Source organism: Stegodyphus dumicola, chromosome X1, assembly GCF_044657685.1.
Source record: "Stegodyphus dumicola isolate Sdum_Otavi_A_Nest chromosome X1, ASM4465768v1".
NCBI lineage: Eukaryota > Metazoa > Arthropoda > Arachnida > Araneae > Eresidae > Stegodyphus > Stegodyphus dumicola.
Window position 1 is genome coordinate 138,999,402 of NC_140780.1, and position 23,064 is coordinate 139,022,465.

The following is a 23,064-nucleotide window of genomic DNA, read 5'->3' on the forward strand; positions in this document are numbered from 1 at the left end:
TAATGAAACTTTTGACCATATAATCCATATATCTATATATATATATATATGTAGGTGATTGTGTAATCGTATAAAATATGCATCGTGTACTTTACAGGGGACTCATGAAATGAAAGCTGCAATGCATTGGCGGTGCTTCTCTGCGTTATACTTTCGAGAGACTTTACTTAGTAGTTAGGTTGGTTTACTGACATTATGGCAAAGCAAACTAGGGCTGTGTGCCTAAGGGCTAGCTCTTATACATGCTACCCATGGAGAAAACCACAAAACGCACATGCAGCAAGCCCGTTCGCGGGATTCGAACCTCGGAACGAACTACCAGTGTTCAGCAATTTTACCCCTTGGCCGCTGGTGAGGCACAGCTTAGTTAGAAAGATGACACTCGAGGGGAAGATTTGTAGACAGTTGTGGTCGAATTGAATATAATTTTTGTTGCTGCACACGGACTAATTATGGAAAATATATTTTTTATCACACATGATCATGGGCGCAAAAAGCAGCTTGCAATTTTATACAGAGTATCACATTTTAGATTACGGTGTACTTAGCAGCAGGGCAAAGCGAAGGGAGCGAAGTGGTGCCTTGATTAAAAGAGAGCTGAAACGAAAGTGTACAATTATCCAATATGGAAGCTCACCAAGAAACGGTTTCGGTTATAGATTAGAATAGTTTCAGTTCTTGAAATTTTGAGTTCATTTTCTAAATTAGCTACGTCATCACCGTTACGCAACCGATGCAAGATGGATTGATCTAGAAATGATTGAATCCAGAAGAGTTACTACGAATTTTAGAATAGGGAGGGAGAATTAAGAGGCTATTACTAAAATAAATTATAAAGTTTTTTTGCATATTTTTATCTTACGCATATATATGTGTGTTGTGTTTGCTTTTATGTGTATGGTTTAATAATTAAATTCCATTTGATGATCTCCTGGGAAGTGAAAATAAAAATAAAAATGAAAATAAAAATATTAATTTGAAAACCTAAAAGTGCAAAACTTATTAAAGGTAGACCACTTTATGGAGAGGGCAAAATTGCAAAATGAAAAAAAAATTAATGAATTTCTTAAATATAATATATATATAAATATATGTGTGTGTGTAAATAATATTTTCTAAAATTGGGCAAACTTTTGCAACTATCCGAATTTTAATTTTTTTAAATTTAGCTTTCTGAAAATCTGAACTGTATTATAATACGTGATCTAATATTATACATTAGGCACATACGTCTATTTCTTGACTATTCGATTTTAAAAAATCCAGGAATCCTTGCAAAAAGAAAAGAAATGTCTGTATTTTGAAATCAGCAGGGATTTCACCCTCCGACTGTAAAGCCAGGTGCCAAATAAAAATGCGAGCTTTCGAAAAGCTTTGTATTTTGAAAAGTCATGAGAGCAGTGACGAATTCCTTTTTATTCTTCCACACAGCACTATTATTATGCAAATTTCCTTTACACAGAAATTTGCGGGTTTGTGTAGAAATCGCATTATCTACTTTTTACGCAGCTAAGGCAAAATTTTCCGTATGAAAGTTGTGTTAAAAATAGTTTATATATTTTTACTTTCAGAAGGAAGAAAGTAAAATCTGTAACTCATGCGTCTCTAAGAATTATTCAACTCAACTTATTAATGACCTAGCAAGCATATAATTTAGGATGGCACTGACCAGCCAATTTCTCAGCTCTGGATGCATGTCAGCGTTAATATAGATCTAAAGCACTCTCTTCAGCCGATATACCTATTACGCTGCGGTAACCATGCGGTGTTATCTTTAGCGAAAGAGTTTACGACTGTGAACCAAAAATGGAATATAGACATCGCGCTTTACTCATATCGTGTTGATTCTCCTTTCTTGAGCCCATTTAGAAATTTAGCATTGCCTTTTCACTTATAACACGGATTTTGTCTTAGTCCACCGTGAAATCATTAAACTTATGAATTTAGTCAATCTAAGGAAAGCAAAACAAAAACAACAGGTTAAAAAACCTGTTGTTTTTGTTTCTTTCCAGAAATGGAACATTTCTTCTTATCTGTTTCTATAGGAATGATGCTCAAGCAGAAGGGAAATATAAGTATATGTTTGGTGATATATAAATGCTGTATAAAGAAACTGTGTAATGTAACGTTACTTGTGGAAATCATCTTGCCTTAAATTGATAAGAGTTTTGATAAAGGAAAAGAAATGAGATTTTGATAAAATTAAATACAAGGCATAGTTCGCATATTTTATCTTACATATTCATTATTTACGTTAGGCCCACCAGCTGCCGAGCGGTAAAGATGCTGAACACTGGTAGTTCGGTCCGAGGTTCGAATCCCGCGAACGGGCTGGCTGCATGGGCGTTTTCGTGGTTTTCCCCATGTGTATACGAGCCAGTTTCCCTTAGAAAGTCCTCCACGAAGGCATTCCTCCCTTTACGCTGATAGCCCTCGTGTGCTTTGCCATAATTAAATAATCCAATCCAATCCATTATTTACGTTATTATTTTCCTTTGTCCTTATTTTATATTACTAGCCTATGGAAGTCCTAACTATCTAGTTTAGTAAAGAAACAGAATTTGCATCGACGTATTCTAATTGTCGAGTGAAATTTGACTGAAGTATATTACTAGGCATAAAGTAGAGCATCACTAGTAAACGTATCCATTCAAGTCCATTAATAAATTTGAGCACTTTTCTCTCCGAACTTTCGCTAGCCTCCGTTTAGATACATAAGTACAACATGGTATTTAAATTCCGAGAATGAACTTGTAAAACTGTATGCGCTGAAAATATGACGAATATTGCCGGTTTCAGAATATTCCCATTGTGAGTTTTTCCATTTCTTAAATGTCATCCTCATTTCTGGAAGGTAACCTAGAATTAATTTTTCGGAATACTACTGAGCATCAGCCTTTTATTCTATTTATTGGCTATGAGTTATGATAGGAAATCTTCGTCTTTTCATCGCAACTTTTAACTTTCAAGACAGTTAAAAATGACACAGTTGACGAGGTTAGATAAACAGGTAGATTGATTAAATTGGGTAATAGCATTTTTGACTTGAAATGTTTCACAAGAAGCATACTGTGATGAATTGTGCCAGGCACTCATTCGCAATCTTTCACCTGCTCAATTAATGAGTTAAAATTAGTTTAAACTTTTCTCTAATTATTTATAATTCTTCAGATATCAGACTCATATTTAACCGTTAGTCTCAAAATCTCATCTAGCGATCTGTTAATACTAAAGTTTGTCGAAGTTTTTTCTATTTACTTGTATCTGGGACCAAAAATCACATCTATCTTGCCCATTTGTGTATCCCTCATGCCACTTCTATCCATTCAAGCTTATCATGACAATTTTACGGCATATTCTTTTCAGAACTTCTGACCCTTTAATAGCCGTTTTTAACAATTCACTCACAAAACTCCTTACGATGCTCTAAATTTTGAACACGCATTTTTAGGATAAAAGGTTCAAGCCACAAAAATATATTTTTGTCCAATAACTTACTAACACTTGCCTTTATCAGCCTTAACGTTTTCTGCAGATTATCTCAGATATTTCCAAGCACGAATATACTCACGTGATTTAGACACATTTATGTCTTGGGTGGCTCTACGTTATCATTTCAAGCATTTAATAGCCAACCCTTGTATGAGAAATTACGTTGTTTTGAAGATGTCAGTTTACTTAGGACCTAATCGTGAAATAACTGACCATGCAAAATTAGGTTTTGAAAACTTTAACTTTAAAAGTTAAAAATTTCTCTTTAAAAGTTAAAAACTCATAAAATATCTCTTGTTGCCGAAACTTAATTTTCAAACATGAAATGAAGCTACATTAAATGATATATTTTTCAGACCTCATACTTTATAAAATTGACGATTACCGGTTTAAAAAATTCTGGCCTAACCAACCAGTTTTTGGAAAGATTGAACATCAGTATCCAAATTGGGAAATTATGCGCATACTGATAAATTAAAGTGATACTGATAAATAAGTGATACATACTCATAAATTAAGTGACGATAATGTATATGAAATATCTGAAAATGTATTGGTAGAATGGTTTTAAAAAAATGGCAGGATACTATTTTCATTTTTCATCTCTTAGAATATACCAAATGATCCATGAGTAGAAAAAAAAGTAAAAATTTAATATTTCGAAAGGCATGTCTTGAACAAAAGCACGATGCAAGTCTTGCAGAAACCCTTGAAAATGTATAATAATGAAAGCTGTTGTTGACAGAATAGTTAACTGATAATATATATATATATATATATATATATTCAAGAGCAGGAATTTGGAAATCTTAATTTTTTATTTTAGCAAACATGTTGTGGCGACAATCAAGTTGGCACATTAATTGTGCTTGTTCTAAGAGATTTTACTTTTTAGATAAATTTGCAATAAGAAAAAGCAGACAGACTGCAGTGCGGCCAGGCCAAAGCATCGAAAGCAAGTGCGTAACGTTCAGGATGAAATCTCAAGTCACACTGAGTTAGTTTTTGTTCTCAAAGCATTTTGATTGGAGAGTTAATATTGCTCTAAAATTACTATTGGCTGGTTGAGTTTTACTTCTATTTACATCATCATAATTACGCAAGAATCATATGGCATAGAATAGTCTCGAAATGACGCAGGTTACTATTTTGACGAGGGGTTACTATTTTTAGAATAGAGAAGGGAAATTTACGTCGCTAATTTAATAAGACTATTTTTCTTACACGCATATATATATATATATATTGGGTAATTCCTCTCTCTACTTTAAAAATAGCATTATTTTTTCTAGGCTGCGTTATTTCTAGATAAATCAATGTCACATGAATTGCATAACGCTTATGAAGTAGCTAATTCTAAACCTGAACTCAAAATTTCGAGAATTGAAACCTTTCTCAATAAGCAACATATACAAAAACATTCTGTTGGTGCGCTTCCATGTTGGATAATTGCGCACTTTAGATTCTACCTCTCATCCAGTTAAGACGCTATTTCTCTCTGCTCTTTACTACAGCAGCAGTATAAAAAATGTAAATGTTCTTCAGTAGGCTCGATTAGAGTGCTAAATAAATTTTGGTTGGGAATGACAATTGAAACAAAGTTAAATATTTAATCTTACTTGACTGCCAAGTTTCCTGTTTAATACGGATCTACGTTCTATGCCATCAAATTTTCCTACGTTTTATTCATTACATGTATATATAAATTTACATTTTGCCACCCACACAGATATATACACTGCTGGCCATTAAAACTGCAACACCAGGAAGGAATGATCTGACGAACGACAAAAAATCACAAGAAAGGAAGAAGAAGTTGGGATATTCAGATAATTGGTATTTCAGTGCATTTAAACGACGCAGGAGAGAGAAACGACATCTAAAACACTGCATAAAAGAAAAGTTGTGAAGTGGATTTCTTATTCAGTAAGTATTTTGTAAGGCTGGAATTTGCTCAGAATACCTGTTATGCCTCGAATAAGAAAAGGAAATGCTTATCAGCAAGTTTCGAAATTCGATAGAGACAGGATCGTTGCCTATCGAAATTTGTTTGTTCCGATATCGCCGGTCGCACTGGTCGTCATCCAACTACTGTCATGCGAATAAGGAATAAATGGATTGCTGAGAGTCATACGGAACGACATGCAGGATCTCAACTCCCTCCCATGATTAACGCCTGAGAGGACAGACATATTGTGAGGTTAGCCCTGCAAAACCGCACGACCACATCACGGACCATTTGCCAGGAAATGGGCATGTTCGTAGCACGCTCAGCATCAGCTTGTAAGTTGCGTCGACGTTTGCAGCAGCGTGGACTATCAGAAAGTTGACCATTACTTCGACTTATCTTGACAATGCAGCATAGAGAGAGACGGCGTCTCTGGTGCGCCAAGCGACAGAGCTGGGTTCAGGAGTGGCACAATGTCTCCTTTTCAAAGGAGTCCCGGTTCTACGTGCTGTATTTTGATGTCCGTACACGTGGAGTGTCCGAGAAAACCGCACTTCACACGCTTGCATTCAAAATCGGAATAGTGGCCGTGCACCTGGTGTGATGGCTTGGGCAGCCATTGGGTACACGACAGGCACATCTCTAGTTCAGATCGATGGAAACTGAAGCGCAGATGGGTACATTTCTGACATCTTACATCCAGTGGTTGTGCCCTATTTTCGAGGCCTCCAAATGCTATTTTTCAACAAGATAATGCAAGACCACATGTTGCACTTCGTGTTTTAACCTTCCTCGATACGCAGGGTATACGATTGCTGTGCTGGCGTACACAGTCTCCAGATGTGTCACCCACTGAAAACAGCTGGTCATGGGTTGCTGAAACCCTGGCCGCCACTCCTCTCCAGCTAATACTGTTGATGAAGTGTGGCATACAGTTGAAGCAGCATGAAATGAGTTGCCCATTCTGTCATCCAAGCCCAATTTGCCTCCATGTTTAATGGGGTAAGGGTCGTTTCAGCTGCCAGGGGTGGCTGCTGTTTCTACTAATTTCGCACCCCTGTAAACCTCCAAAATGCTCACAAATTTAATCATTTTGTCTTCATGGTATACTGTTAACGTGCAATAAATATCTTTTTGTATTTGCTTTCCTTCACGGTGTTGCAATTTTAATGGCCAGCAGTGTATATACACTCACGTTTGTGAAAATTGCAACACCATGAAGGACTTTCGCGAGTGAGCTGAAATTTTCAGGAAATGCAAAGTAGCGCATGATATACAAATGATTAGAATTGCAAATCCGTAGCGCATGCGTATGCTGAGCAGCGCCCTCTGAACGGCTGATGGATCCGAATAAATAGACGGCTGTAGCGAGGCGTGTATGGTTATCGTTGGTTATCTGCTAGTGGTAAACGTTAACTCAATCTGTACTTATGCCTCGTCGACGAAAGAGAGCGAGATTTGAACAACTTACAGAGTTTGAACGAGGGAGAATCATCGGTCTTCGTGAAGCTGGATATTCGTATCGTGCAGTAGCCTCTCGTGTGCAGCGTAACAGCAGCACAGTGATGCGCGTTTGGAAGCAGTGGACGGACGAGTGTCGGACAACTCGGAAATCCGGGAGTGGACCCCGAAATGTGACGTCAGCTCGCGATGATAGACACCTGGTCCGCATGGCGCGGACGGACCGTACAGCTTCCTCTAGACAATTGGCAGCACTGTGGTCAATAGCTACAGGTGTTTCATTGTGTGCTTCATCAATTCGTAGACGTCTGCTGCAGTGTGGACTGCGCGCACGGACTCCTTTATACAGGATCCCCCTAACGCACGACCATCGCCGCCTGCGGCTACAATGGGCCAATCAGCATAGAGACTGGCGTGCTGATTGGCAGCATGTCGTGTTTTCTGACGAATCCCGCTTTAATTTGTGGTACCATGATGGCCGCATTCGTGTCAGACGCTATGCCGGTGAACGCCACCTTCCGGAGTGCATTATCGAACGCCACAGTGGACGAACACCCGGAGTTATGGTCTGGGGCGCCATAGCATATCATAGACGATCTCAATTGCTACGAATTGTGGGCAATCTGAACAGCAACCGGTATATCCGTGAAGTTCTACAGCCCGAAGCTGTTCCCTTCCTTCAAAGCTTGCCAGGCGCTGTATTTCAACAGGACAATGCCCGCCCTCATACTGCTCGGATTGTTAAATCCTTCTTTGCAGCGCAGCAGGTACAGCTTCTTCCTTGGCCTGCGTGTTCCCCGGATATGTCGCCAATTGAACATGTGTGGGATGTCATTGGTCGGCGTCTTGCTCGTGATCCTCGTCCTGTTGCGTCTGCAGACGAACTTTGGGTACGCGTACAAACGATATGGAATGCTCTTCCTCAGTCAGACATTCAAACTTTGTTTGACTCCATGCCACGTCGTGTAGCAGCACTTATTGCGGCGCGTGGTGGCCACACAAAATACTGATTCTGATCTCTTGTTCTTGTTTGTTTGCTTTGAACATTTAATCATTTATTTGTACCACTACCACTCAACTGTGTATTAAATTGCATTCAATTATGACGATTCCTTCTTGGTGTTGCAATTTTCACAAACGTGAGTGTATATATACTTTAGACACTCACCTTTTCATGTTTCGACATCCTTCTTTACATTAGCCTCTACGTTTAAAATAAAATCTAAACAGTAATTATAACATTTTGTATTTAACGCACAGAGCCCTGTTTCCCTCTACTGCATGTTTTAATTTTATTTAAGCAAGACAGCCTTTTTTTATGTTTTGACATTCTCCTCCGTAAACCAAATTATGCTTAGAAAATAAATACCAAAATGCTGCTTTATTACATATTTTTCTTTATGAGTTGACATTTTTAAGTACATTTTTTTAATAAGATAAGCAAAGTGTATGTATTATTTGGTACATTTTTATTTATTTTTTGGTTCAAAAATTTTAAAGTTTAACCATTTATTTAAGTGTCAGAGATTTTAGATTGTCTGATTGTTAGTTTGAAATTTTAGATGGCTAGAAAATTATTTTTAATTGTTCCATCAAAATTACCTGACTTTCTGAAGTAGGCAGCTCAGGACGTTAATAGCTTTAGTACTTACATATACGTCATGTCCATCCCAGCTACCCTCATTTATTTAAAAGCTGATTTAAAATTATATTTGTTTCATTGTTTCCCGTAGTTTGCTTTGCGCCCTTTTTATTATCTCTGATAAGGCCATGATGCTAAAGATCAAATTTCAAGTGCAAATCAATGCACTTTCCAAAGAATTGCTTTTGAAAACCTCTTTAAAGTATCTTTGGCAACTTAACAATTTCGATATGTTCAAATTAAGAAACAAATCAATATTTATTTGAAAATAATGAAAGCTTTGTGATTAAACTGCAAATACGGCCACATGAACATTATGCTTTAAATCACTTTTTCCAGGAAAAGTGAAGCCACTAGTGCATTTAGAGAACTATTAAAAAATGAGTTTGAAAAGTATTTTGAATCTGTTTCTTAAAAACCGGAAATCATATCTGTTACCTATATTAAGAAAGCCAAGAAATTATCTGAAAGTTTCCCCAAATATTTTATATGCTACGTACAATGTTCGTTTGCATTTTCATAAAATAACCCTGTGTATTAATGAAGCTATAAAAGTTTCTTTTAGAAACTCCAATTTGTTTCTCTCTTATTATAATATGCAAGGATTTCAACAACATTTTATAAAACGTATAGAAAATGCGACAACGTTCACAAAAATGAATTAAAATCAAAAATGAAAATACTAAACGCAGGATGAGATATGAGCATTTAAAAATAGTTTTTAACCGCTCATACCCAAAATATATCAATATTTTCCTTTCATAATTTGGCAGCCATCTATTAAAGGCAACTTAAATAAAAATTAGTGAATATTATAGAAATTCCAAAAAATATCGATAATCTAATGACCTGTATTGTTAACTTCTGTAACTTGTAAAATAATGAAGAATTTTCCTCAGATTACCGTTTTTTAATGTATCGGACACGCCTTTGTTGTAAATTTACCACTCCGCGTGTCCGTTGCTACATAAGAGACGGTAAAAATTGTTTGAGCATAATACACTTGTTTAATGTCAAATGGAACAAACAATACATTACCAGAATGACTGTTGCGAAAACCTTCTGCATCATCTAGCTAGTTTTAGAATGAAACTGCAATCTTTCTCAATAGTCACGGTATTCAGCTAGAACTTTCGTATGAATTATTCTTAACATTTGGCTACCAAACTATGAAGGAAAATCGCTCGATATATCTTGTGCATGCGCAGACAAAAATTATTTTATTTAAATGCTCGTATCTCATCGAATATAGGTTTTTTTGAACGCTGTCATCTTTTGTTAAATTTGGTTAAAGACGCTGCATGTTATTAGGGCTCCAACATAAAATGCCTAAAGGGATTAATTGTCTTTATTTTCCTCGCGATAGAGAAAAAAATCTGAGAACAGCAGTTTACACTTTAATAGGAAGCTTAATAGATTGATCCGGCATTAGTGCCACATACGGTATTTAATTATGTTCTATTTTTTGCCGTATTAGCTATTTGCATCTTACCCTTGATAAAAAACTTAAATCACCTTCTTAAGTTTAATGAATCAACACCTTGATACGATGATACATTCCTGGTGATACCAGAAGAACATGATGGACTGATTCAGAACTGGTATATGGATTATATTCTGATTAAAAACTGTCTCACTCATGACCTAAGAATTGAGATAGAGGTCTTTTAAGATTCCGTTCTGGAGGTATAATTATGGTGTATATTTTGAATTTAAGTGTTTATTTGATTATTCTTTGTTGTGAATTGGATAGAAACTAAATTTGAAGACGAACAATACATGACGCAAACTTGGTGATAAAAGCTGAAGGGTTAAGGGGAAATACATAAGCGCATTAGATTGTTTTTTCCAATTTCTTTAACAAAATTTGAAGGTACAATAAACAAACCTTTAAGAAAAATTTATAATGAACAACAAAAAATTATAATCTCAAAAGAAACCAGTTGTAAAAAATTAAAAATACTAAATGTTTCAGTAGTGAAACGAAAACAACATTCAGCATGTATTAGTTAAGAAACGTTATTAATGAAAGTGTAGAATATAAGGAACACGGTATTAAGTGGAAAGGTAAATGAACACTTAATAAAGTGTTCCTAAAGTTGATTCCCAAAATGAATTTCGGGTTAATAAGTCGAATGAAAATATTAAGCTTGGAAGACGTGAATTCAGAAACGAAAGTAAAGTAGTTAAGTTTTCGAAATCAACATAGAGAAGTTTTATGGAGGCTGTAGATCTCGGTTGGAGTTATGGAATTCATATAATGTAGCTGTTGGGTGATAATTTGAATAATTAGTAATTGTTAATTAGCTTACCTTGAATTTTCATAACATACCTGCCTGTCCCCATCTGAACTTTCAAGTTTAGGATGACTACATAGGAAGAAGACAGTATTTAGAATTTCGAAGCCGATAAAGTCCAGTCGACGTTTATATTTCAACAACTCGAACGACTCTGTCTTTTAAAGGAAAAGCTTTTGTGATTCTTTCGAGATTTCCTTTCAAAGGAGCAATGAATCTTCCCTGAAATACACCAAGTCATTCGCTTGATTATTCTTTTCATGCAAAGTCCACTTTTTACATAACTGCGGTTCACTCAGATACACTTTTTTCCATCTTGCCCCCAACTGATTACGAACTTGTTAAGCAGATGCCAATCTTTACTTTCTGCAAAGCGATTGTGTTCAAGCTTTTTCAGAAAGGCTGTTATAGGAGCGCCCATTAAAAATGTCATGAAGTAAGAGCTTTAAAATACTAAGGATCTGCAGAAAGAGAATTAAGACATGCTTTAATTTGTTTTATTACAGTGATAAATTCCTCAAAAGTTAGGACAGTTGGCTTGAAAACTTTGAACTAAGATTGCTTCGCAGACTTGATTCCTGCCTCCCACAATCCTCCGAGATGCGGAGCTAAAGGTGGAGCTTAATACCAATATGTAGTTGAGCTGAAAAGTTTAAATTTTGGCAGAATTGATAAGAGCTGATACTCTTTTATACAGGTTGCTGCTCCCCGAAATTTTTTATATCAAAAATTATATGAAAATTAATTTTTGGCCTTTCTCATCCAGAGGTAAATCGTCTTAAAAACCTGTAGAAAAGCGTCTATTTAAAAATCTGATACAATTTCAAGGAGAACTGCTTTAGTGGCAAAACAAATAAAAAGAGCAATGTTGGATTTAGTTCTCACTCTGCTGCGAGTCAAATTAGAATTTGTTACGTATGGTCCTCAAAAATCAAGTCTAACGTTAAGAAATGCTCTTCCAACACTAAATATAATAGAAAGAAGTCTCGAATGATGATAATGCATGGTTGCCACTTCAGTCGAACAGGTCAAAGCAAGTCAGAAATTTAGATAGAATTCGTCAAATTTCATCTCTTCCAGATGGTATCCAATACTTTAGTAGAATACAGTACAGAGTAAGTTCAGGCCGCAATGTAACTGAATTTTGTGATAGTAAGATTATGGCATTTTTGATTTTGATCTACGTTTGAGTTTTTTAATCGTCCTCCTACTGTAATAATTCCATCTCTACACAGAACAATATTCATTGGAATCAGTTTACTGTTTTTGGAAAGTCTTTTTTTAGATAGTGGTACTCAAGCTTAAATTCTGATTTTTGATTGAACTTAACTACAGATTAGTTGCTTGTTCAAGTTTTCCGGGAGATAATACAACTTTGATTCTTTGACTCTGAACTTCTATTTTGCAACTTCTCATAAATCTTAAGCACCACAACATTATTTTAATGCATTTTAAAAACATTGAGTATTTGAAAATAATTTCTAACTGCCAGATGTTGACTTACAGAGCCGATTTCGTTTCTCCGCGTCTGATATCAGCCATGCATGCTTCTTGTGGATCTCTATACAGACAGAAAATATTATTCTGAAACAACCATTGAAGGCTCTGTCTCCGCGAAGTGTGACATTTGAGTTTTGCTGCAGAAATACCCTTGGGAGCATAATCTGCTGGATTGTCTTGACTTTTCACGTAAATCCATCAAGCTTTCGAAGTTATGTCTTGAACTTTTGATATTCTACTCGTATTAGCAACAAAACTTTCCATTTTTGAAGAGTATTTTGAAGTCGGAGTATAAATAGTCTGTTCAATAGGAATATTTCCTTAAACATGTTGAAACAACTTTATAAAGATGAGAAAGAAGTGCTACACGCCGTTTGAGAACTGACAATGATATTGTTTTCACTGGAGCAACCTTTTTTTTCGAAATAATCAATGAAACGGGGATTTTTCCATTTTCGAATTCTGCTTTTAGATAAAATACTGCAGCGTATGCGTGTTCAGAAGCATTTTATAGATGTTTCCTAGTATGAATTTGATTGTCTCCATACTGCCAAAGTAAAGACTTGTAAATTCTTGTTGCAAATATTCAATAACTGATAACTCATTTAATATCCTTTTCCTTATTAAAAATCCACCTTTCTTCATAATTTGTGAGAATAATTGTTTCGCTTCCTGAAAGTTCTTTGCTGCTGTGAGAACATCATCTACGTAGCTATTTTCCAATATGGGAACTCTCAAAGCTTTTGGGAAAGTCGTTTGTTCCTCTATGGCAAGCCCACCAGCGGCCGAGCGGAAAAGACGCTGAACACTGGTAGTTCGGTCCGAGGTTCGAATCCCGCGAACGGGCTGGCTGCATGGGCGTTTTCGTGGTTTTCCCCATGTGTAACGTGTATACGAGCCAGTTTCCCTTAGAAAGTCCTCCACGAAAGGCATCCCTCCCCTTAGGCAGATAGCCCTAGTGTGCTTTGCCATAATTAAATACACCACCTCTATGGCAAGTTGTTTTAATGGTCTAATGGCCAAACACAAGTAGTGTTGTACGTAACTGTCAGAAGCCGGAATTTTTGAAGCGGTTCATCTCCAAAAGATTCTCTGGAAATCAAAATAATTTTTATTAACTAGGATTTCTCAGAATAGTTTTTCAATATCTTCAATGAGTTCTAAATTTTAATAGCATGTTGAACGATTAGTTTTGAAGTTTTGGAGCAGTATTAAAAATATCCTCTAAGAAACTTCTGACTCAGACTTTGCAGAACTGTCAAACACAACCCGTGATTTGGTAGTTTCACTTTGATATCAAATACCTCGAAAAGGAGCTAAAAAGAAAGACTCTATTGCTGATTTTGAAGTAATCTGCATATGATTAATAATTCCCTATTCTCGCATGAAATTTACATATTAAACTGTGGATTCTGTTGAAGGTTTCTTTCTAAAGAAAGAAAATCGCCTTTTAGCTTGATATATTGAATCACCAAGAAAGCTTTATTCTTAAATGAGAGATTTTACAAATTTACCATTAGAATTTCAACTAGTATGATTTAAATAAAAGTGCCTCGACATCCTGCTCTTTTTCTCTTTCTCTCTCTCTATATATATCTAAATCTATATATATATACCTTTTTATATCTTTGTACATGCACTTGTTATTTTTTCGAAATTAAATTGTAATTTTGCACGTATCATGTAAATATTATGTGAAGTTTAAGAATCATTTCAAGGTTTTTATGGTACAGGGTGACAAAGGATATTTTTAAAATTATTTGTTGATGTTCCCCTAAATGAACTTGTAATTTTAACCGAATATGTAAGCCTAAGCATGTCGTTTACGTGCCCGCAACTACAGAAATATTTCTGTAGAAATCTGAAAAAAAAAAATTCTGAAATCTAAATTTTTAGTGACGATTGTGTATACAATATAAGTGTCACTGCGTTGATACTCAGATAAGTATCAAATGCAGCGTTCTGAGAAAATGTTGCACGGAAAGGTTTTTTTTCCACTTTTATAAGCATAAATGCATATACTACTCTAGGTTGTTTGTAATATATGCATGTATATGATGAAAAATGGCTGAATTATAAACTTAATTTCTAGTATAAATAACATAATATTTTTAAATGTTATTTTTTGGGTAAACTTTGTCTCAAATGTCTGTATTTATAAATATATTACAATAAATGTACAAAAAATTGTTTCCTGAGCTGAATGACGTAAGTTATACAATATAAAACTTTGAAAATTGTATTTATATATTTAATGAAGAAAAAATTGAAATTGTATTTCTTAACTTTCATCCGTCTAAGGCATTTTTTAAAAAATCTTTCTTCGTTCTTTTTCAACTTTTCCCAAAGTTTAACCATTTCTCAGTAAAATGCTGTGAAGGGAACGGTAATGAAATTACCCTTTTCTCTGGAGACTATTGGGCATCTCGTAAGTTAGCTGTTGGACGTGTATTAAATTTTATAATGTCTTCAGTTACGGCTTGAAAACTCGCCGAATGAATGAAATACAGACTTTAACCCTGATTAGCTTCCGTTACGTGGTATCTTAATACTAACTCTTTAATAGCTGTTCAGGGGATGCGATGTGAGAAGTTTCACTTTTTCTTCGCTAATGTTTTTCCATGGTGAATGATATTTGCGAAGTTTTAGAGGAGTTCTCTCCCCTTTCATGAATAGGTCGAGGTTAGATATTGCTGTTGAAATATCCTCAAAAGTTAGGAACAGATTTTCACACCCAAAACCTTTCTACTGTGTTTTAATACTGGACATTTAAATTTGTGAGTAACGCTTTTTCAGTTTCTTTTCCTTATAAACGTGGGTTTTATGGGTAACTTATGAGTGATATTTATTTTGAAGAATGTGCAGGAAAAAAATAGCCAACAATTGTACTTACGCAGAATCAGAATTTACTGCAACTTTATTTTAATGTGTTTTATCTCAGAACTCAATTCAGAGTGACTGAAGTTATAATTAAGCATTTACCATATATAGCTCTAAGTAATAGCAATACTTATATTGTTATACAAAGATAATATTCCTTAAAGAATGTTACTTTTTATTCTTAAAACGAAAAAAAAAATATTTATTTTACTGTGCAGCTCTAGTCTACAAAATGCCTCATGCTCTTGCAAGTATATTCCGTTATTATTCACCGCTTATTTTGAAGGGAGTTTAATGCTAAGCAAATCCAGATTTTTTTAAAACTCCTTTCGTGTGGGGAGAGATGTGTTCGTCCAAACGTAATGCCAAAGGATGGATAAACCAATATTGCAATGCATTCATTTATTTATTTTTAGTCCCACTACACTGTAATAGCCTGGACTCGATTGCTATTCATTCTCAATATCACGAGCGAAAATTCTTCCCCTAAATTACAGAACCTATCCCATGTTGAGAGTTTCAGCTAAAACCACGTCGCTACAACATTCGCGGATCTTCGCAGCCTCAGTCACTATTATTACAGAACATTTATTTTTTTTAATTTAAGATGACCTTTGGAAGACGACTTACCAAAATTAAAATAATATTTCACACATTAGTCTAAGAATGATATTTTACAACAGATCAGTGTTCAAAAGTGTGTTTCAAATTAAATGAACGTCGTACAAATTTTATTATACGCAACTTAGTAGTTAATATTTTTAATTACAACAGAAAGCAAGAATTTTAGGCATTAGTTTGTGAGAGTTTCACAAGGACACATTTGAGTTCCATATTTAGATGTCACATCATTTCAGATAGCTGCAAATAAAACGATTTTATAGTGTTTTTGACAAATTATTTATATTGTTTGACACTGTAAATCAAACAATCAGAAATCAATTCAGATAATTTTGGACTAATTTATATAACATTTCCTCTGTTAGTTCAGCATAGTTCAAACGGCGGTGAATGAGCTTGGTTGTATGGCAAAATGCAGCCTATCATAAGAAAACTAATAGTTCAACAAACGTGTAACGTGATAAAAGTGTTTGAAAAAAAAATGAAATGCCATTATATTACAGCTGATGCAAATACAACTATTGTACTGTTAAATGCAGCTTAGTATTTAGTTTTACTAAAATACGTTAACTTGACCTGAAAAGGTGAGATTCGCGTTTATTCGAAAGAAATGAAATGTAAGCCGTGAAATAAGAAACAAATATGACGAAAATATATTCATATGCGTAACAGAAATAATTCACGCAAACCCCTTCAACTGGTAGAAGTCTTAAGAACTTCATTGTATCCGAGAATGAACGTACAGCTGCGGAATTTTAACGCATTGCGTGCACGTACCTTTTTATTTCCATGCTAGATCCGAGCTCATGGAAATTAATTTAACAACAGTGCTTTTGATACCTGTTCGTAAAGCATAAATCACACTGACCCAGCAACGTCTTGTCTCTCGAAGGTATGAAAGCGGAGTTTGATTTGAAGTACTGAATAGATTTCCTGGTACAGAAATGAAACGAAAAGTGTCAAATTGCATCATCTGGTAATTTATCAGTAGCGCTATTTCTTTTGTTTCCATTTGGCCAGCATTATTTAGTTGCGTTTATTGTTGAGACAAATTTCAAATGGAACAGCTTATTTCGTTCAAATTACTATATTTATATTTTCTTTTTTCTTACATTTTTACATTATTTTTTTCCGCGTGTTCCCATTAAGAGATGAATAAGTTTAGCTTGAAAACATTTTCTTCATTAGCTAATTATTTGAATCGCGATGTGAAAAATGCTTTCGTGGTGTGATGCATTTTCCAAATTCTATGGTTCAAATACATATATAAAAAATACATTAGTCCACACGTGTCGTATTATTAAGCCTTTCCATATGCACTTTTAAAACACCCATTAATAGACAAACCGTTGCTTTAGTTCTCAAACCTTTTCTGGTTTCCTTTCAATATATTATGCAATAATAACTTATTTATTTTAAAATGTAAAATTTATAAATGCAAGAAAGACCAAAATGTATCCAAATAAAGCATACTGTAATTAGAGAATCTTTTATTGTGTGTAAATATGTTGCCCATCAAAGCTTCAGTTTTAGAAATTAAGCAGATATAACTTAAATTATCATTAAACAATTTAAGTAAAAATTGTAAAATCGTAAAAAAAAAAAAATCTCTTCCTGAAACCAGCCAAAACATTCCTCTGAAAAACAACGAAAGAGCATAAAACTCAGTAATGCCTTTTTTTCAAAGGTATGTTCCAAAAGACGTTTTTCAAATATGCGTTCAAAATTTCGGGTGTTCACAGGATGTCTAAATCAGTATTGGTATTCTAGTATACGCAGAGAAAAAAGATCCTGGAAATTAATTAATTTACTATTATTGTAGAAATTCAAACTGCAAACAACGAATGACAGCAGTATTTTAAATCGATAAAGTAACTCGCTATGCCCACCAGCGGCCGAGTGGTAAAGTTCCTAAAAACTGGTTGTTTGGTTCGAAGTTCTAATCAAGGGAACGGGCTGGCAGCATGGGCGTTTTCGTGGTTTTCTTTTCCCTATGAGTGACGTGATAATACGAGTAAGTTTTCGTAGAAAGTCCTCCAGGAAGGAATCCCTCCCATATGTGTAACGCCTCAAGGCGGAACACGTAAACAATAAATAATAATACTAAAGTAACTCTCTGTTAATTCACAAGTTTGCGACTGATAAAAATATACTTGATTGGAATTACATTGAAAATAATAATATAATTTGACTTCTTTAAATTCTAAGTACGTTTTCTGCAAAATATATACTATGATTTGCGTGGCAAAGTCTTATTCGTTCAAGTTTTTAGCGAATATATTAAAGATATTAATATTAGAATGCTGTATAGCAGCTTCAAGAAAATGTTTTTTTTTTTTTTTTTTTTTTTTTTTTTTTTAAATCTAATGAAGACTACTTTTTTGTCTTACTACTGGAAGTGAAAATTTAGCAAACTCACTTTAATTTTCAATATCCCTTCGAGATCCTTAACGCTACTAATTACAAATTTACAGAACACTTGTAAATAGCACAGTATGAAAAAAGGGGACGTGGATTAATAGAAACAGCTTGGGTTATTGGTTAGTTGATTGCCGTAGAACAAGCGAAGTTTGTCCGCTTTAGAAAAGATATCCTTACGATGACCTTCCTAAAAGAATATGTCTTTCATTGTTGTTACACTAGAGGAAACCAGTAAATATCCATGCAACCTTCCACAAGAAACTGAACACAGGGAAAAGAATACAGCTTGATGGTCGTATTCACTGTACTATTCGTATTCGTACACTCGAGTAATAGCAAAGCGGGGAAATGCTAAATCTTATCTAAAACTGAAAAAGAAAAAACACTTATGGTTATGCATAGCCGCCTTCCAATAATTTCATCGTTTAGCATTCAAAAGAATAACTAAGTTCGAATTCTTTTTGTCAATCATTATGCGACATTAGTTAAATTCAAAACTAAGGTAATAAAAGCAAAATATTAAAATGCTACTATTTAACGAATAATGCGTTGAAAACATTAGCAAATTTAATTCACCTTTAATTACCATGTTTCCGGAGCGGTGAGCAGGTGAAAGAAGACATGTGTTAAAAATAACTGTCTTTCTTTGCAAGTTTCATATTTCCTGGTTTCATCTAAAACTAGAAAGAATACCGAAACACATTGAGACGAATATTCCGTAGGTAAAATTTAATATGTTCAGAATTTTTGTCTTCACGGTGGTTTTTCTCAAAAAATTTGATTCTTAACTGTAAATAATTCCAAACTGTTAATTAAATCAAAAACTATTTACATTTCCACTTTCATTTTCTTTTTGCATAAGACAGCTGGTTGTTGCTGCATGACTAATTTTAATATTAAAATTGCGAAGTATAAAGCGCTGAAATAAAGAATTCCGAGTTTGCGGCTTCGAATAGTATGATTCATTTCTGAAGCTTTTCTACTCAGATCGAAAACTGGACTTGATAAAAATTATAATTTGCAACACAAATATTTGAACCAAAACTAATACCCACAGCTAACACTGACTGCCACATAACGCATTAATGTTTAGTTTAACAACATACAAATTAACATAAAATTTTCTGCCTTTCATTTTCTTATTCTCCGTATAGGAAATTATTTTAAGACTTCTATTATGTAGGATTAGTCTGCAAATTTTGGAGAGTGTAATGGACATGCTAATTTATCATATCAGAAGACAAAAAACTCATAAAACGTTCGCCCTAAAACACTTGGTTTTTTTTTAAACCTTTATAAAATAAATATGTTTTTCTGTTTAAACCTTGGTTGTATCGTCCTAATCCCTTTTATTACCTCCTGCATATGTTTGTCTTAATATTTCCCAGATTATCGCATGTATTTATTTACAGGCATTTGCGTACAAACTTAAAGTACATAATGACTAAATTCCATTTTCTGTTAAATCGGGGAACACATCTGTAAAGATTTATGTTAAAAAATAACTGAGTTTGTGGCACATCATTTTATGAACTGTCATCTTCTAAAACCTCGAATTTGCTTAGGATTAGTCTCTAATAAATATTTTACTACCTTCGATTTTATTGCAACGGTATAATCGTCTTCATTCATTAATCATAAGAGAAGTGATTTGTCGTATAAAGGTGTTTCAGTAGAAGATCAGATGACTGAGAGAGGATCGGGAAAAATCAGGGTTTGTTCTCTATTACCGTCTGAAGATCATTTTTATGAAATTTTAATGATGTTTCTCCGCCTTGGACCTTAGGGTTGCCTATTAATCAAGAAGGATCATTAACGTCAACCTAGGATAGGTGACTTGGATGATTATCATGAAGTTTCTTTGCTATAAGAGAACTGTAGATAAATCACATCACCTTCGTACTGAAATTTTCACTGAGAAAAAAGGCTTGAGAATAGGCGAAAATTTGTGGAAGCAGCGAATATGCTGGCAGTGGTGCATTATTATCGTTCACCACTGCCCCATTTCTCAACCAGTGTCACTTTTATGGCAAATTGGAGTGTTTCTAGACATTTTATGGCAGTTTTTGCTACATTTAGGGCAAAGAAGCAATTTACTTTCAGTCTTTTTCTTCACCATTATAAATCAATATTTTGAATACATTTCTTTATTTCACAAAGAACTGCTTTTTATTTATTTCTTAGCTAAATCATAACTCAGATAGTATAAGAGTAATAAAACCTTTTCCTTTACTTCTCTTGATAATTTTCATTGTTATGAGCTTCAGACAGTTTTAGAGTACTTCACACTTTACTTTTCATTAGCTATATAGACTTCAATAATTTTATGAAGCGCTTTCAAGCAAATCATCTGCCGTTTCAAGACTTATATCCCATAAACACATAATACAATAATTTGTTTGCATTTAATTGTAGCTTAAGGTTGCCTCTATTGAGGACTAAGTAAGTCTTGTCGCGCTTTTAGGGTGCACATTTTATTGATTAATACAGTTTTGTAAAACCCCATTTCACTACTTTAAAGACACCGGGAACGTAGTGTATAGTCTTTTATGAAAAGAAAACATAAAAGAAACATGTTAAATATTGACAATCCTAAAAGGAATCTTTGTATCTACGATATTCTGATATTAGAATCTGCCTGTATATTTCAAACTTTAACTTAATATCATTGCTTCTCAAAAATTCATGTTTAATGAATGGTTATCGTGAAATTTTCAGAGCTAACAGAATTTTTCATATCAGCAACACATTTGATATCATTGAAATTAACAAGAATTTAACGTTAGTAAGCGAAGTTATTCTCTGAAGCAAAGAAACAGTTAAAATAAGTGATAAAGCTTAAATTTTAAAGAAAATTTCAACTTAAGTTTCCAAACTCCATTTTACAGAAAATTATTTGTAAGCATATACATATAGTGCTAAATCTCAACTAGTGTTATTGCAAATTCATCGCAAACATGAAGTAACAAGGCAAAAAAGCAAGTTTTTATTTTAATTATTACATTATATATTTATGTAAAATTTGATTAGATATTCTTTTCCCAGGAATATATTACAAATGCTTGAAAAAGATTGACTTGTGGATTTGGGAATAAAGAATCGATTCAAATTTGGATGTAAGCAATAAACCGCAGTTAATGAAAATGCTCTTAAAGGTATTGCTTGAAATAATAAATGATATTTAAATACTTAATTTAGCCTACTTCAGAAAGGTCTATATTTTTTCAAATGACTTATTACGATAGAGACAGTTATGTCTTTTAATATGGCTTATTACAATGTTCACCTCTATCTCTTGAGGTGAAGTTGGCCATGCGTTGGCCCAGAAAACTCACAACATTAGGAACCTGAAGTGAGTAAGAGGGCTTAAATCGCAGTTAACGAAAATGCTCTCAAGTGTTATTGCTTGAAATAATAAATGATATTCAAGTACTTAATTTAACATTACTTCAGAAAGTTCCGTGTGTTTCCGAATGACTCATTACAATAGAGAGTTATATCTTTTAATATTACTTATTAAAATATTTACCGTTATTTGAGATGAAGTTGGCCATACGCTTTCAATAACTACAGGAATCTAGAATGAGATTTTCCTGATCAGATATGTGAATAATAGCATTAACAAAATTAATTTCATCTCTTTTTTTGTGTGTGTTTGAAGAGAAGAACTGAAATAGATTTTTGGAAGCTATCAAAGGCAATAATACGCCAAAACTTAGGAAATTTATCTGCTTTGTTTAATGTACTCTGATTTAAAGAATTTTTTGGCCGATTTCTGAAGATTTTGTAACATTCTTACGTCAGAATTTAATGCATTTAAATAAATTTTTAATATATTATTAATCAGACAATAAATCTGTACAGAATATTTTAATCAAAGCTTCGAGTAGTGCAGTATTTTGTCTAATAGTTTAAGGGGTGACAGTTATGGCGGTCTCAGAAGCCAACCAATGCTCGCTAATTAAAAAGAGTTGACTTACTTGAATTCACCGCCGAAGAGCTCATATTTCAATCTCCTGAGACTGACTCAAGTTCTGTTCTCCAAAGCCACTCAGGTTTCTCGCATCGCATTTCTGATTCGACCAAGAGCAAGTCTCCGCAAAAACACCAAAGTGCTGAACATTTTCGAGCAATGAGCTCCACTTCTCTGTTACGCAATGAAACCACACTATTACATAACGAAAATTGCAGTTAATAGTGTGACAGCGGGCCCCGGGCTGCCACACTAAATTAATTGCAGTTTTCGTTTACGTTTACTTGCAGCTCAGCATTCATTAACGCAACAATTCCTCTTCTTTGCAGACTGATTAGAGCGTAACGTTTTGATGCAGCTTAATTTGAGTATTTTAAAGACTTTTTCCTCTGATTTTATTGAAATTTAATTTGAAGTTTAAATAATGGCTACACTTTTCCTAGTATTTTATTTCAGCACTTTAAAACTGCGAATCAAATTATGCAGAGCTCTCTATAAAGCATTTCATTCAGAACGATTTATCAGAATTAAATATGTCAAGACAGAAAATCCTACTAGAATGTAGGATATTTATTGCATTCTCCAATGCCTGCTCTCAAATTATAAGTGCGTGTTCAGCTCACATATTGGAATATCCACGGTTGGAATCCCAGCAAAGACATAATTACGTATTTTTTTACATATCCTGCTTCAAAAAGATAATAATCTCTACATTGGCACCCGAACTAAAAACGATCAATAATTTGTCTCTAGCTGGATTTGGGTGACTTCTTCTTGTGCATGTTCCCAACCTCCCACTCAATGCGAATAATATAAGCGATTTTTGAAT

At 34.2% G+C, this 23,064-nt stretch overlaps 1 long non-coding RNA gene across 1 annotated transcript in view; it reads right to left on the minus strand.

Moving 5' to 3' along the window:
- The window catches only part of LOC146993276 (uncharacterized), a 42,924-nt gene extending 20,493 nt beyond the window's left edge, over positions 1-22,431 (minus strand). The window contains exon 1 of the long non-coding RNA XR_015038777.1: positions 22,243-22,431. This is a non-coding gene — a long non-coding RNA (uncharacterized LOC146993276). The remainder of the gene's footprint in view (positions 1-22,242) is intronic.
- Between the last annotated feature and the right edge of the window lie 633 nt (positions 22,432-23,064).